At 39.7% G+C, this 12,409-nt stretch overlaps 1 protein-coding gene and 1 long non-coding RNA gene across 2 annotated transcripts in view; both read right to left on the bottom strand.

Annotated features, from left to right (window-relative positions):
- Window positions 1-12,409, bottom strand: part of DDAH1 (dimethylarginine dimethylaminohydrolase 1) — a 192,865-nt gene that overhangs the window by 149,351 nt on the left and 31,105 nt on the right. The window lies entirely within an intron of this gene.
- Window positions 1-12,409, bottom strand: part of LOC131279726 (uncharacterized) — a 50,771-nt gene that overhangs the window by 11,532 nt on the left and 26,830 nt on the right. Inside the window, exon 4 of the long non-coding RNA XR_009187171.2 lies at window positions 8,683-8,823. This is a non-coding gene — a long non-coding RNA (uncharacterized lncRNA). The remainder of the gene's footprint in view (window positions 1-8,682; window positions 8,824-12,409) is intronic.

Raw genomic sequence — 12,409 nt, 5'->3', positions numbered from 1 at the left:
CACTGTATCTCATAAGTTTTGATAAGTTGTATTCTCATTCTCATTCATCTCGAGATATCTACTAACTTCTGCAATTTCTTCTTTGAGCCACTGATTGTTAAAGTGTGTGTTGTTTATCCTCCATATATTTGCAAATTTCGCCCATTACCACCTATTTTTTTATTTCCAGTTTTATTCCATTATGGTCAGAGAACGTGCTTTGTTTCATTTCACTCTTCTTAAATTTACTAAGGGAAGCAGATGTGGCTCAAGCAGTTGGGCACCTGCCTACCACATGGAGGGGGGGGGGAGTCCCACATTCAGTTCCAAGGCCTCCTAAAGAAGAGCAAGACAGCAAGCTGTCATGATGGGCTGGTGCAGCAAAATGATGCAATGAGATGATGCGATGAGGAGACACAATGAGGAAACACAATGAGAAACACAATCAGGAATCAAAGGGAGAACATTATGACTGACCACACAGAAATAAAAAATAACACAAGAGGATTTTATGAGAAACTTTCAGCCAAAGAATTAGACAACCTAGATGAAATGGACAATTCCTAGAAATGCATAAACAACCTACGCTGATTCTACAAGAAACACAGGAACTCAGTAAACCAAACACAAGGAAAGAGATTGACTTGGTCATAAAAAAATCTTCCAATAACGGTAAGTCAAGGACCAGATGCCTTCACAGGTGACTTCTACCAAACATTTCGAGACGATTTAATGCCAATCCTTTTTAAATTACTCAAAGAAAAAAACAGAAAAGAATGGAAAACTACCCCATACATTTTTATGAAGCCAACATCACCCTCATACCAACACAAGATAAAGATACAAGAAAAAATTACAGACCATCTCTCTAATTAACACAGATGCCAAAATTCACAAAAAATTACTTGCAAATTGAATCTAATAGCATAAGAAAATAACTATACATCACAGTCAAGTGGATTTTATTCCTGGTATGCAAGAGTGGTTCAACATGAGAAAATCAATTAAAGTAATATACTACATCAATAAATTGAAGTAAAAACCTACATGATCATCTGGATTGATGCAAAAAAGGCATTTGACTAAACCCAGCATCCTTTCTTGATAAAAACACTTCAAAGATAGGTATAGAAGGAAAATTCCTCAACCTAATAAAGGGCATATATGAAAATCCCACAGCCAGCATCGTATTCAATGGGAAGTGGTTGAAAGTTTTCCCTCTAAATAAGCGGGGGATGTCTAAACAAGACAGGGATTTCCACTGGCACCACTGTTACTCAACATTGTGCTAGAAGTTCTAGCTAGAACAATTAGGCAAGGAAAAAAAGCATCCAAATTAGAAAAGAGGAGTAATACTCTCACTATTCACAGATGACATGATCCTGTATTTAGAAAAACCGGAAATATCTACAGCAAAACCACTTGAGCTAATGTGAGTTCAGCAAAGTGGCAAGATACAGGAACAACATGCAAAAATCAGCAGTGTTTCTAAACACTAGTAATTAGCAAGCTGAGGTGGATAGCAAGGAAAAAAAATCCATTTACAATAGCAACAAAAAGACTCAAATATCTAGGGATTAATTTAACCAAGAATGTAAAGGCTCAGTATTCAGAAAACTACAAAACATTGCTAAAACTAATCAAAGAAGACCTAAACAAATGGAAGGAATTTCTGTGCTCATGGAATGGCAGACTCAACATTGTAAAGATATCAATTCTACCCAAATTGATTTATAGGTTTCTTGCAATACAAATCAAAATTCCAAAAGCCTACTCTACAGAAGTAGTAAAGTCAATTACCAAATTTATTTGGAAGGGAAAATGCTCCCAAATAGCCAAAAACATCCTTAAAAAGAAAAGTGAAGTTGGAGGACTCACACCACCTGAACTTGAAGCATCTTATAAAGCTACAGTGGTCAAAACAGCATGGTATCGGCATAATAACAGATACACTGATGAGTGGAATTGAATTGAGAGTTCATAAATAGACCTTCACCTCTATGGTCAACTGATTTTCGACAAGCCTACCAAATCCACTTTTCTGGGACAGAACAGTCTCTTCAACAAATGGTGCTAGGATAATTGGATGTCCATTACCAAAAGAATGAAAGAAGGCACCTATCTCATTCACTATAGAAGAATGAACTCAAAATGGATCAAAGATCTAAACATAAAAGCCAGGACCATAAAACTACCAGAAGATAAAGTAGAGAAACATCCACAAGACCTTGTAGTAGGTGGGGTTTTGTAAACGTTATATCCAAAGCATGAGCAACAAAAGAAAAAAATAGATAAATATGACCTCTTCAAAAGTAAATACTTTTGCACCTCAAAGGACCTTGTGAAGAGTGTAAAAAGGCAGCCTACTCAATGGGCGTGAATATTTGGAAATCATACATCTAAAAATGGTCTAATATCCATGACATATAAAGTGATTCCACAACTCAACAACAAAAATGGGCAAAAGGCCTGAATAGATTTTTTTCTAAAGAAGAAATACAAAAGGCAAAAAAACATATGAAAAAATGTTCAACAGCACTGGCTATTATGGAAATGCAAATCAAAACTACAATGAGATGTAATTTCACTCCCTCTAGAATAGTGGGGAGGGAGCAGAAGAGAAATGGGTGTGACTATAAAAGACCAACATGAGGGATCCTTGAGATGGAAATGTTCCATGTCTTGGCTGTACCAATGTCAGTATCCCGGTTATGATATTGTACTAGCTTAGCACAATATCATACCTGGGTAAAGGATCTCTCTGTATTACTTCTCTCAACTGCATGTCAATCTACAATATTTAAAATTTAAAAGAGTATGTGTATGTGTATGTTTACCTGAAAATAAGAAAACCATCTTAAAAAATAAACACTAATTTCAGATGTTACTATCTCTGTTAAGTCTTCCTAGACCTATCTGTTTTAGATGGAGGCACCTATCTCACAGTACTCTGAGTTTCTCTTGACCACAGTTCCTACTCCTGATAAAGTTAATCTCTTTATTCTTCCTACCCCCAAACCCAGTACACTGAGCAGTGCCTAACACACAGACCTCATGTACTAGGACTTACCATAAAAGTTGTCTGGAAGACAGTACAAGCTAAAGTCAAAAGGAATTGTCATAAAAGACAATTATAAAGTACTGGAACCTCAACATTCATGAGCTTTTGTGGGACAAACTCATCTCACTGCCACCAGATTACAGTTGACAGACAAAGCTCTGAATGCTGAATTTCACTGCTTCTGTGTGACTACCAATCTGGGAGTCTCTTCAGGAACCTTTGTGTGAGGAGGGAGAAGGACCCTTTACCCTGCAGGTTTCTAATTTTTCAAGGCGATCTTGCTCAGTGTTATGTCCTTTACTAGTTACTCTTCCAGTTTCTCATAGCTTATCATCTCATTGGACTCTGCACAAGTCTCCACGGGCTTGCTCATTAAGTGGTCCAAATTAACACAGAGCAGTTCCACAGGCTCAATCCAGGGCTGACCATCTGTGGCGGTTTGATATCATTTATGAATTCCAAAAGGAGATATTGATTTTTTGTAAACTGGTCTGTTCCTCTGGGTGTGATACCCCTTTGATTGTATTAAATTCAGAGGTTTCACTTTTACTTTATTAAAATCAGGATTAGGGCTTTGATTCGACTAGTTATTAGGGCATGCAGGGTTGAGTCCCTGCCCCCTTAGTAGGCTAAATAAACAGATACTCAATTAAGAACACAGAAGTAGATACACAGAGAACACAGAGGAAGAGTGACAGCTCCATAGACAGGGCAGAGGGCCCAGGAAGAGAGATGAGCCTGATAATTTGTACAGAGAAGCTGAGAAGCCCTGAAAGAGGAACCTTGTGCCAGCCTACAGCTGAGATCAAAAGGAAGCTGGGACCACTGGGCCTTAAGAGGAAGAAGGCAGGCTGAACCCTCTCAGACACTGCCCACTATCTTGCTTTAACATGTGGCAAATGATTGTGGGTGAGAAAGTACCTCTTATGGTACCTTGAGTTGAACTCTTTAGGACCTTGTGACTGTAAGCTTCTACCTCAAATCAATACTCTTTATGAAAGTCGACAGATTTCTGGTACTTTGCATCAGCACCCCTTTGGCTGACTAATACGCCATCTATTGCAGTGCTCCAAATGAGTTCAATTCAATTACAAAAACATATTCACTATGTGGCAACAGAAGGTCTCTGAGCCCTAAGAGGTCTACTTGACCCTCATACAAATAGAACACCTACCTGCAGGCTCACAGACTTCTGTTTGAATTCTCTTTTTACTATATATGTTACTTCACAGTGTGGGGGAGAAAGGGATTTATCTCAAAGCAAATACCACCTGAATTAAAGAGCATCCTCTAGCAATTGGGAGTTTCCTGTATTATGATAAGGTAGAGGGAGGGGATAAAGGGATAGTGAAAAATGTTTGTATAGTACAGCATTACAGAAAAAGCAAAGGCTAGGAAGTCAGAAAGCCTTGGTTAGAATCCAGTTTTCACTGTGTAACAGAGTGCAATCTTAGGCAAATTAATCTCTTGAACCTAGGTTTTGCTGTTTATAAAATATGGATATTAGCATCTACCCCAGATGATTTAATGAGATAAACTACCTCCGGTACGTGACACATAACAAAGACTCCCTAAATGATTACTAGTGATGGTAATAGCCTCTGTGTCTCTGAACTCAGCCTTATAACCAGGCATTACAGTAGTTTACCAGAATCCCTGGTGTAGGTTATCATATCTGCCTGGATAGCAAAGATTGGAGACAGCTGTTTATGAAGGTAAGATTAAGTATCCTATGCAACTGGAAAATGACCTTATACGGAAGGTTCAATGCGGATCAGCAGAACATCCATGTCTACATAAAATACCATGACTTTAAAATGCTGTTTGACCTAAAGTAAGGGGGAAATGGACAGGAGAAATGAGTTTATATGGCTACGAGTTTCTAAAAAAGAGTCTGGAGGCTGGCAGAAGGTTTGCCCTCATGCACAACTGAGCAGAGTCAGAGAGACAGATAAAGCAGATACAACCCCCAGATATTGGTTCCTTTGAGGGCTAAAGAGACCCATGGGAGTTATGGTCATGGCCGATGGGGTTAACTACCAGGGCAGATGGCCCCTCTTTGGAAATGGTGTTTATGTGTGATGAATCTGGACTCAGATGGGATCTCCCTTCATAAGACTTTCATGCTAATGTGCTGGAGGTGCAGTTAATGTTGGGGTTTAAGATATATTTAGGGGATTTGAATCTCTGGACTGACAATGTGATAGCCAGATCCTGAGCCTCAACAGACTCCAGCACCTACAATCTGATTTATTGGACTTACCACACTCAGCTAAGATGGAGGTGAAGAAGGACAACCACCACACCATGGAGCCTAGAGTGATTACAACTGAAAATGGGAGGATTGCATCCAGCATCCAGGTGGAATCTGAGCCTCCTCTTGACATAAAGGTGCAATGGACACAACCAATCCAGTGTCCACATAGAAGAGGTGGCATTGGATTGGGAAAAGTGGACATAATGGACAAAGGGTATGGGGAAAGGCAGGAAGAGATGAGAGGTGGAGGCGTCTTCGGGACATGGAGCTGCCCTGGATGGTGCTTCAGAGGTAATCACCGGACATTGTAAATCCTCACAGGGCCTACATGATGGAATAGAGGAGAGTATGGGCCATGATGTGAACCAATGTATATGAGGTGCAGAGGTGCCCAAAGATGTACTTACCAAATCCAATGGATGTGTCATGATGATGGGAACGAGTGTTGTTGGGGGGGGGGAGAGGGGGGGTGGGGGGGTGGGGTTGAATGGGACCTCACATATATATTTTTAATGTAATATTATTACAAAGTCAATAAAAAATTAAAAAATTTAAAAAAAAAAAAAAAAAAAAAGATTAAGTATCCTAAAACCCACTGCTCATGTATGATGAAGTGACTCAGGGTGAAGGGTTAAGGGTCATGTCTATACTCCTCAAATCAAGCAGTATACTTTAAAGTCAGAAAATGCACTTGGCTAGTGCCTTCATGAACACTGTGCGATTTATAACAGGATTAAAAACAAGATGTAGGGTCATTGGCCCTCACAATGTAAATCCTGCAGATTTTTTCAGTTTCAAGAACAAAATAAAAATGTTTGGAAAATAAGGCAGAGGGCATCCCAGACAAAACTATAATAACTTCATTTACTAGGACATTAGCAGTATTTCCTATTACTTCTCAAAACTAAGAAGCTGGTATTTAAATTTTAATTTCTAAGACTATTTTTACAATCATGAGAAAAATATGCAGAAGATTTTTTAAAAAATACTGATGTGCTGTGTTTTCCAGTACATCAAATCCACCAGGGGAGCCAAAGACAGGAAATCCTATTTTGTCCCTGCAGCCTCATCCCAGGAAGTGAACCCATTTCTTTTCTCTGCCATTGAACATGTATTTGCTAACAAGAGCTAGTATCTCCTTAATGTCATTCACATTGGTTTACTATTTCAGAGAACATAAGAGTGAGATGTATTATAATGGCCAATGAAGCTTTAGACTAAAGTACTCTGGGAAACCTGTGGCATATCATTAATGCAAACTATGAGAAAGCAATGTTTGTTGGTGACATGAGAATGTGTGTGATGGCAATACTAGTGCACTATGAGCCATGGTCAGAGAGGGCTCAGGCGCTGGTGGTGTGGGTGCTGTAGAAGCTCTGCTGCCTGCACTAGTAACGGTGCCCAGCTTCAGTGTCCTCAATGAGTACTGTGGTGGGGATGGGAAGAAAGGGCTGCGGAAAGGGACAGTGAGAAATTTATGACTGACTCTAGGGCAACACAGGGCCCTGCAAGGAGGCAGGGATCAAATTTGTGGAATGGTGGATGTTCTTGACAACTTCTTTTGCTTCTTTCACATTGCTGCCCAGAACCAGCCCTATCTCCTAAACCTGAGACAGATGCAACAGAAGACTTTCTCAAGCAAGTTTTATAGGTACCATGGTGGTTTTAAAAATGTCACCAAATTCTTTTATATTTCTCCCACAAAAGGTGAAATCTACCTCCCCTCCCTTTGAATATGGGACTGCCTTAGCAACTTGCTTCTAATGAATAAAACATGATGGAATTGATACTGCATGATTTCCAAAGGCAGGTGTTTTGGTTTGCTAAAGGCTGCCAGACTAAATGTGATTAAAAGGGAAATGTTAGATTATGTATATGGTATCAGAATAATTTTTTTTCTAAAAATCCATAGACCTACACCACCTAAACAGTGAAACCTAAGTTAAAGAATGGACTACTATAGTTACTAGTACAATTATAAAAATGTGCTATCATCAATTGTAACAAATGTTCCACACCAATGCAAGGTATTCACAATAGGGTGGTTTGCTAAGGCAAAAATATCAGAAATAGATTGGCTTTTATAATAGGAATTTATTAGGATAAAATCTTACAGTCCCAAAGCCGTGAAAATGTCCAAATCAAGGCATCATCAGAGATGCTGTCTCACCAAAAGTTGGCTACTGGCAGATCCTGGACTTGTGGTGATACAAAATGGCAGCCGGACTCTGCCTTCTCCAGGCTCACTTTCTCCCCAAGCTCAGCTGTGGGTGATCTGGGAGGGCCCTCTCATATGGCTGGGTAAAAATGGCAGCTCTCTTTCTCTGTGTCTCTCTGCATGTTTAGAATCTCTGCAAATTTCTCCCATTTATATAGGGCTCCAGCAAAAGGGCTGAGACCCACCTTGAGTCACGCCTCACTGAAGTACTCCAATCAAAGTCCCCAACTGAATACAGTCTAATCAAAGGTCCCTTAGTTGAATCTAACCAAAAGGTCCCGGCTATATACAATAGGTTTACAGGCACAGGAATGAGTTCACCTTCAGGACAGGATATTTTGGGGTCCTCAAACAACTCAAACCAGTACAGCAGGTGAGAAAAGGAAATGCGGCACCTACCTGACATGGATCTTGACAGCCCTGAGCTCACATGTAGGAAGCTTGGTAATTAATGCTGCCTTGCGGGAAAGCACATGGAAGGGTCACATAGAGACAGAGATGCCCATGGAGCCTCAGATGTGCCAGCCCCCACCTGCTTTTGTCTCCCAAATATCAACTACCAGACATGTGGATAAGCAAGCCTTCAGTGATTTCATTACTCTCTAAGCCACTCCAGTTGACACAAAGCAAAGCAGACATAAGCTGTCCCTACCAAGTCCTGACCAAATCAGAGTCATGAGCAAAATAAATGTTGTCATTGCCTTCAGTCACCCAGTTTTGAGGTTATTTGTTACACAACATTAAATAACAAACAGGGATTAAGATGATATGGAGGAAGATGTGTTTTCAAAGGGTCCTTAGATTGTGAGGCACCATATATGACTATCTGGAGAGCTTTGTTGAACAGACTGGGGTATGTCAGAATATAACTTCTTATGGAAAACTAGCACTGAAGGTGAATATAAAGAGAAATTCTATGACAGGGTTTTGGAATCAAGACAGACCAAATCTAAATCTGAATAACTCCAGTCTTTAATAAGTTTGTGACCTTGTTCAAGTTATTTAACTTCTCTGAATTCTAATTTGCTCATCTGAAAAACTGTGATAATAAATCAAATTCATAGAACGGTTATAAAGATTAAGTGAGCTGACAATAAGTAATTAAATAGTGACCATTATTACCACTATCTTTGTTGTTTCCACAGTTTTCCCATCTTTGTAGCCTACCATAATTAGCAGTAGTGGAAAACCAAAGTTGCAGCTTATGGTGATTACCAAAGCATTCTTCTGTATTGTCAATTCTTCAATTATTTGAGAATTTCCAACTGCATCCTCTCCATTATCAGCATTGTGCTAGTACTGTGGAAGCTACAGAAGAAGGAAAGGACATAGACTATCACCTTAGGAAGTCAACAATCTAAACATTCAAAACAGGAGTGACAAGTGAGTAATTTCAGCTTCTGACAGAGATCTCTTCTCCAAGTCTTCTTGCCAAAGGGCTAAAAACTGTGGAAAAAGTCTTTTTCATCATAATTCCTGGCTGCTACAGAAGATTTCTGCATTTTATATATATTAACTCTTTAGCACTCAAAACATTATACTCCTCTTTAGTTTCTAATATCAGCTTTCTAAAGCTCTGTACTGTTTAAAACAAAGTTTAGTCATCTAGTAACTACACATTACAAAGTGCTTTCCATGAAAGATTTAGCGGCAACTCAACATACATTTCAACTAACGCTTGGTGGATGTCTATGGGCCCGTGGCATAGTCCTCTGAAAACTATTAAACTGAAATTTAAGAGAAGCGGACTTGACCCAATGGATAGGGCATCCGTCTACCACATGGGAGGTCCACGATTCAAACCCCGGGCCTCCTCGACCCATGTGAAGATGGCCCATGCGCAGTGCTCATGCGCGCAAGCAGTGCCGTGCCACGCAGGGGTGTCCCCTGTGTAGGAGAGCCCCACGCGCAAGGACTGCGCCCTGTAAAGAGAGCCACCCAGCGCGAAAGAAAGTGCAGCCTGCCCAGGAATGGCGCTGCACACACGGAGAGCTGACACAAGATGACGCAACAAAAAGAGACACGATTCCCAGTGTCGCTGATAAGGACAGAAGCAGTCACAGAACACACAGCGAATGGACACAGAGAGCAGACAACTGGGTAGGGGAGATAAATAAAAAAATCTTTAAAAAAAAAAGAAATTTAAATCTGGTAGAGAAATCTAGTATCTGATAAGGATAACAAGACAATTCTTTGATAATGTTGGAAGGCATTTTATAAAAGATGAATTTTGATGACTGTCCTATTTTAAGAGCTATTAGTAATTTTTAAAAGATTGATAGGCAAGTGAAGATTTATTTCATAATGCAACATTTTAAATTCATGTGTTCTGAAAACAGTTCAGATAGGAGCCTTTGACACGATGTCTCATAACTCTATAGAGATTATAATTTTCCAGGAAAAAAATATAATCAGTTGATTATTAAAAAAAAATAATAATTAGTTGACAAAATGATTATCCAGATCAAAAAAAAAAGTTGTGAGGGGCTCTAAAATACTTTCGTTCTACATAAATTTTGCCTAGCTTAGTATTTTGTCCTTCTCTTTCCCACAGCAATTAATATTGAATATTTGATGACTATGAGCATTAAGTAACCTAAAAAGAAACACATAATATTGTGTTGTAATTGAAGGTATTTGATTTTTATTATATCTTCTACTAACCAGCAGCATGCTTTGGCACGCCTGATTTTCTTTTGTTCCCATGTCAGACCTTCAACCATCTTTAAGTTTTCAACCAAATGCATCCTCTTTTGCTGTTTTCCTTGTCTCCTCTCCAACCTTTCAATATTCTTCTGAAACAGTATGCAATATCCCAACTGAATTGTGAGCTTGTAGGGCGTCTAAATAGTTGTAAGTGGCTGAAGTTCTATGAACTGTTTCCTGGAACCTGGAAGTTTATTTCTCATCTCTGGCCTCACACAGTACCATTCTCAATAATTATATAAAACCATTCAAGCTTCAACTTCTCCTAGGTCAGAAATACCTGAGGCCTTTGGTTTTTAATGTAACTTCCTTAGATAAAATACAGTTTCCTTTTTCCAGTCTGGGAAGTGGATGTCTGTAATACCACATAAATTACACAGTTTCTGATTTTACTGTCTAGACACCATCGACCTCCTTAACACTACCTTCTCTGTCAAAGTCTGGGCAGGACCCAAAAAAAACTGATGTCCAACTAAGCTCGGAAATATATTCCTTCCAATGAAAGCTGGCAGAGCTCTGTGAGCACATCTGAAGCCAACAAAAAGCAGTACTGAACATTAGGAACAGTGAAAAGAGAGAGAGGGGGAGGGAGAAAGGAGGGAAAGAAAGGACAGGGTAAGTACAAAGCTCTTTCACAGATTAACAAGGCTCAATAGCATCAAGTACTTGAAAGGTTTCCATCTCCACCCCATCTTCCAAATAAAGTACCACACCCGCTTTGCAGGCTTTGTAGCTAAGTGGATTTTTATGGCCCCATCCTCCTCAGCTGAGGCTCCACTGTAGCAGGCATAGATAAGAGAATTAAACTACGTGCTGAAGAGGACAGCAACACTCACCCGGATTTTTTACAGCAACTCTTCTCTGAAACATAATCCTCACAGCACACAAGAGATGATCAGAGTATGGAGGAGGAAGGCAAGAAATCTGTTGCCTGCTCAGGGACAGAGAGCTCCAAAACTGCATAAGGACCAAAGATTCCCTATCCTTCTCAGATCACCCAACTGCTTTGCTCCAAGCAAGCTAAGGATAAACAACATTATCTTCATAATAACAGCAGTAAAACAGTAATGGCAGCTATCATTCACCGAGTGACTACCACATGCTGGGGCACTACACCTGCTGCATTCTTATGGCATAGCTTTCAACAGCACGGCATTTTACCATAGAGTAGGATTACTCATAAGGACGTCTATCTTGGATCCCATCTAAAGAGGATTAATGTCTGAAATACCAAAAGAATGGTTTTGATGATAACTTTACTTATATATAGACTTTAACATTATTATAAAGCCTCTCCATTTTTTTTTTTTTTTTTTCATCTTCACAATATTCTTGAGTGGCTGGACTCATGATTACTATTTTACATAAGAGAGAGCCAAGGCTCAGAAAGACTATGGCCACAGCCACATATTCATAAAGAACAGGTGCAGACCTTGAGCACAGGTATTGTGAAACTGTGTCCTGTGCTCTACCTACTATACCCCGGCTGCCACCCATAAGGTGGCCTCACAGAATGGGCCCCAAGGAGATTGAGCAGCTAAACTGCACTGAACAGACTACTCAATTCAACCAACATTAACTGATCATCTACTGTGTGCCACTCACTGTGCTCAGGGCAGAAGAGTCAGAAGTGAAAAAGTCCTGTAGGAAAGGCATTCATAGATTAATGAGGGAGACCATCAAACAAGAAAGTAACTAAAATACAGACTGTTACATGTTGGCCATGGCAGAAGGGGAACACTAACTCTGGATGTCTATGAGGGCTTCAAGGAGGAAAGATGTCTGAGCTACATTTAGTAGGATGAATTCAGGAGTTCAGAAGATTCTTTTTTCTTCTTCTTCTTTCAGTAAAGCAGTAGGTTTACAGAAAAATCATGCAAATAGTACAGAGTTCCCATATACACCCCACCCCACCCCCCAGTTTTAATTGTCAAGAAAAAAGGATAAACGATTAGGGATTTGTGTACTGAGCCCAAACCAAATATTGAGGAATCTTGTGGTATATGGATCAGCAGGTCAGATCACAGGGCATCAAATTAGGAGAATCAGTTAATGTTAGAAGAAAGTGAAGATACACAAAGACACCATATACATAATTGCTAAGCCAGGATCTGAACCAGGTTGCGGTCTCCCCTCCAAGGGTACTTTTTCCTCCATAATAGTTCAGTATTTTGATTCACTTACTAGC

This window comes from Dasypus novemcinctus, chromosome 9, assembly GCF_030445035.2.
Source record: "Dasypus novemcinctus isolate mDasNov1 chromosome 9, mDasNov1.1.hap2, whole genome shotgun sequence".
In the NCBI taxonomy this organism is placed as follows: Eukaryota; Metazoa; Chordata; class Mammalia; order Cingulata; family Dasypodidae; genus Dasypus; species Dasypus novemcinctus.
The sequence above is the reverse complement of the archived record's forward strand: the minus strand, read 5'-3'. Positions and strand labels throughout refer to the sequence as shown.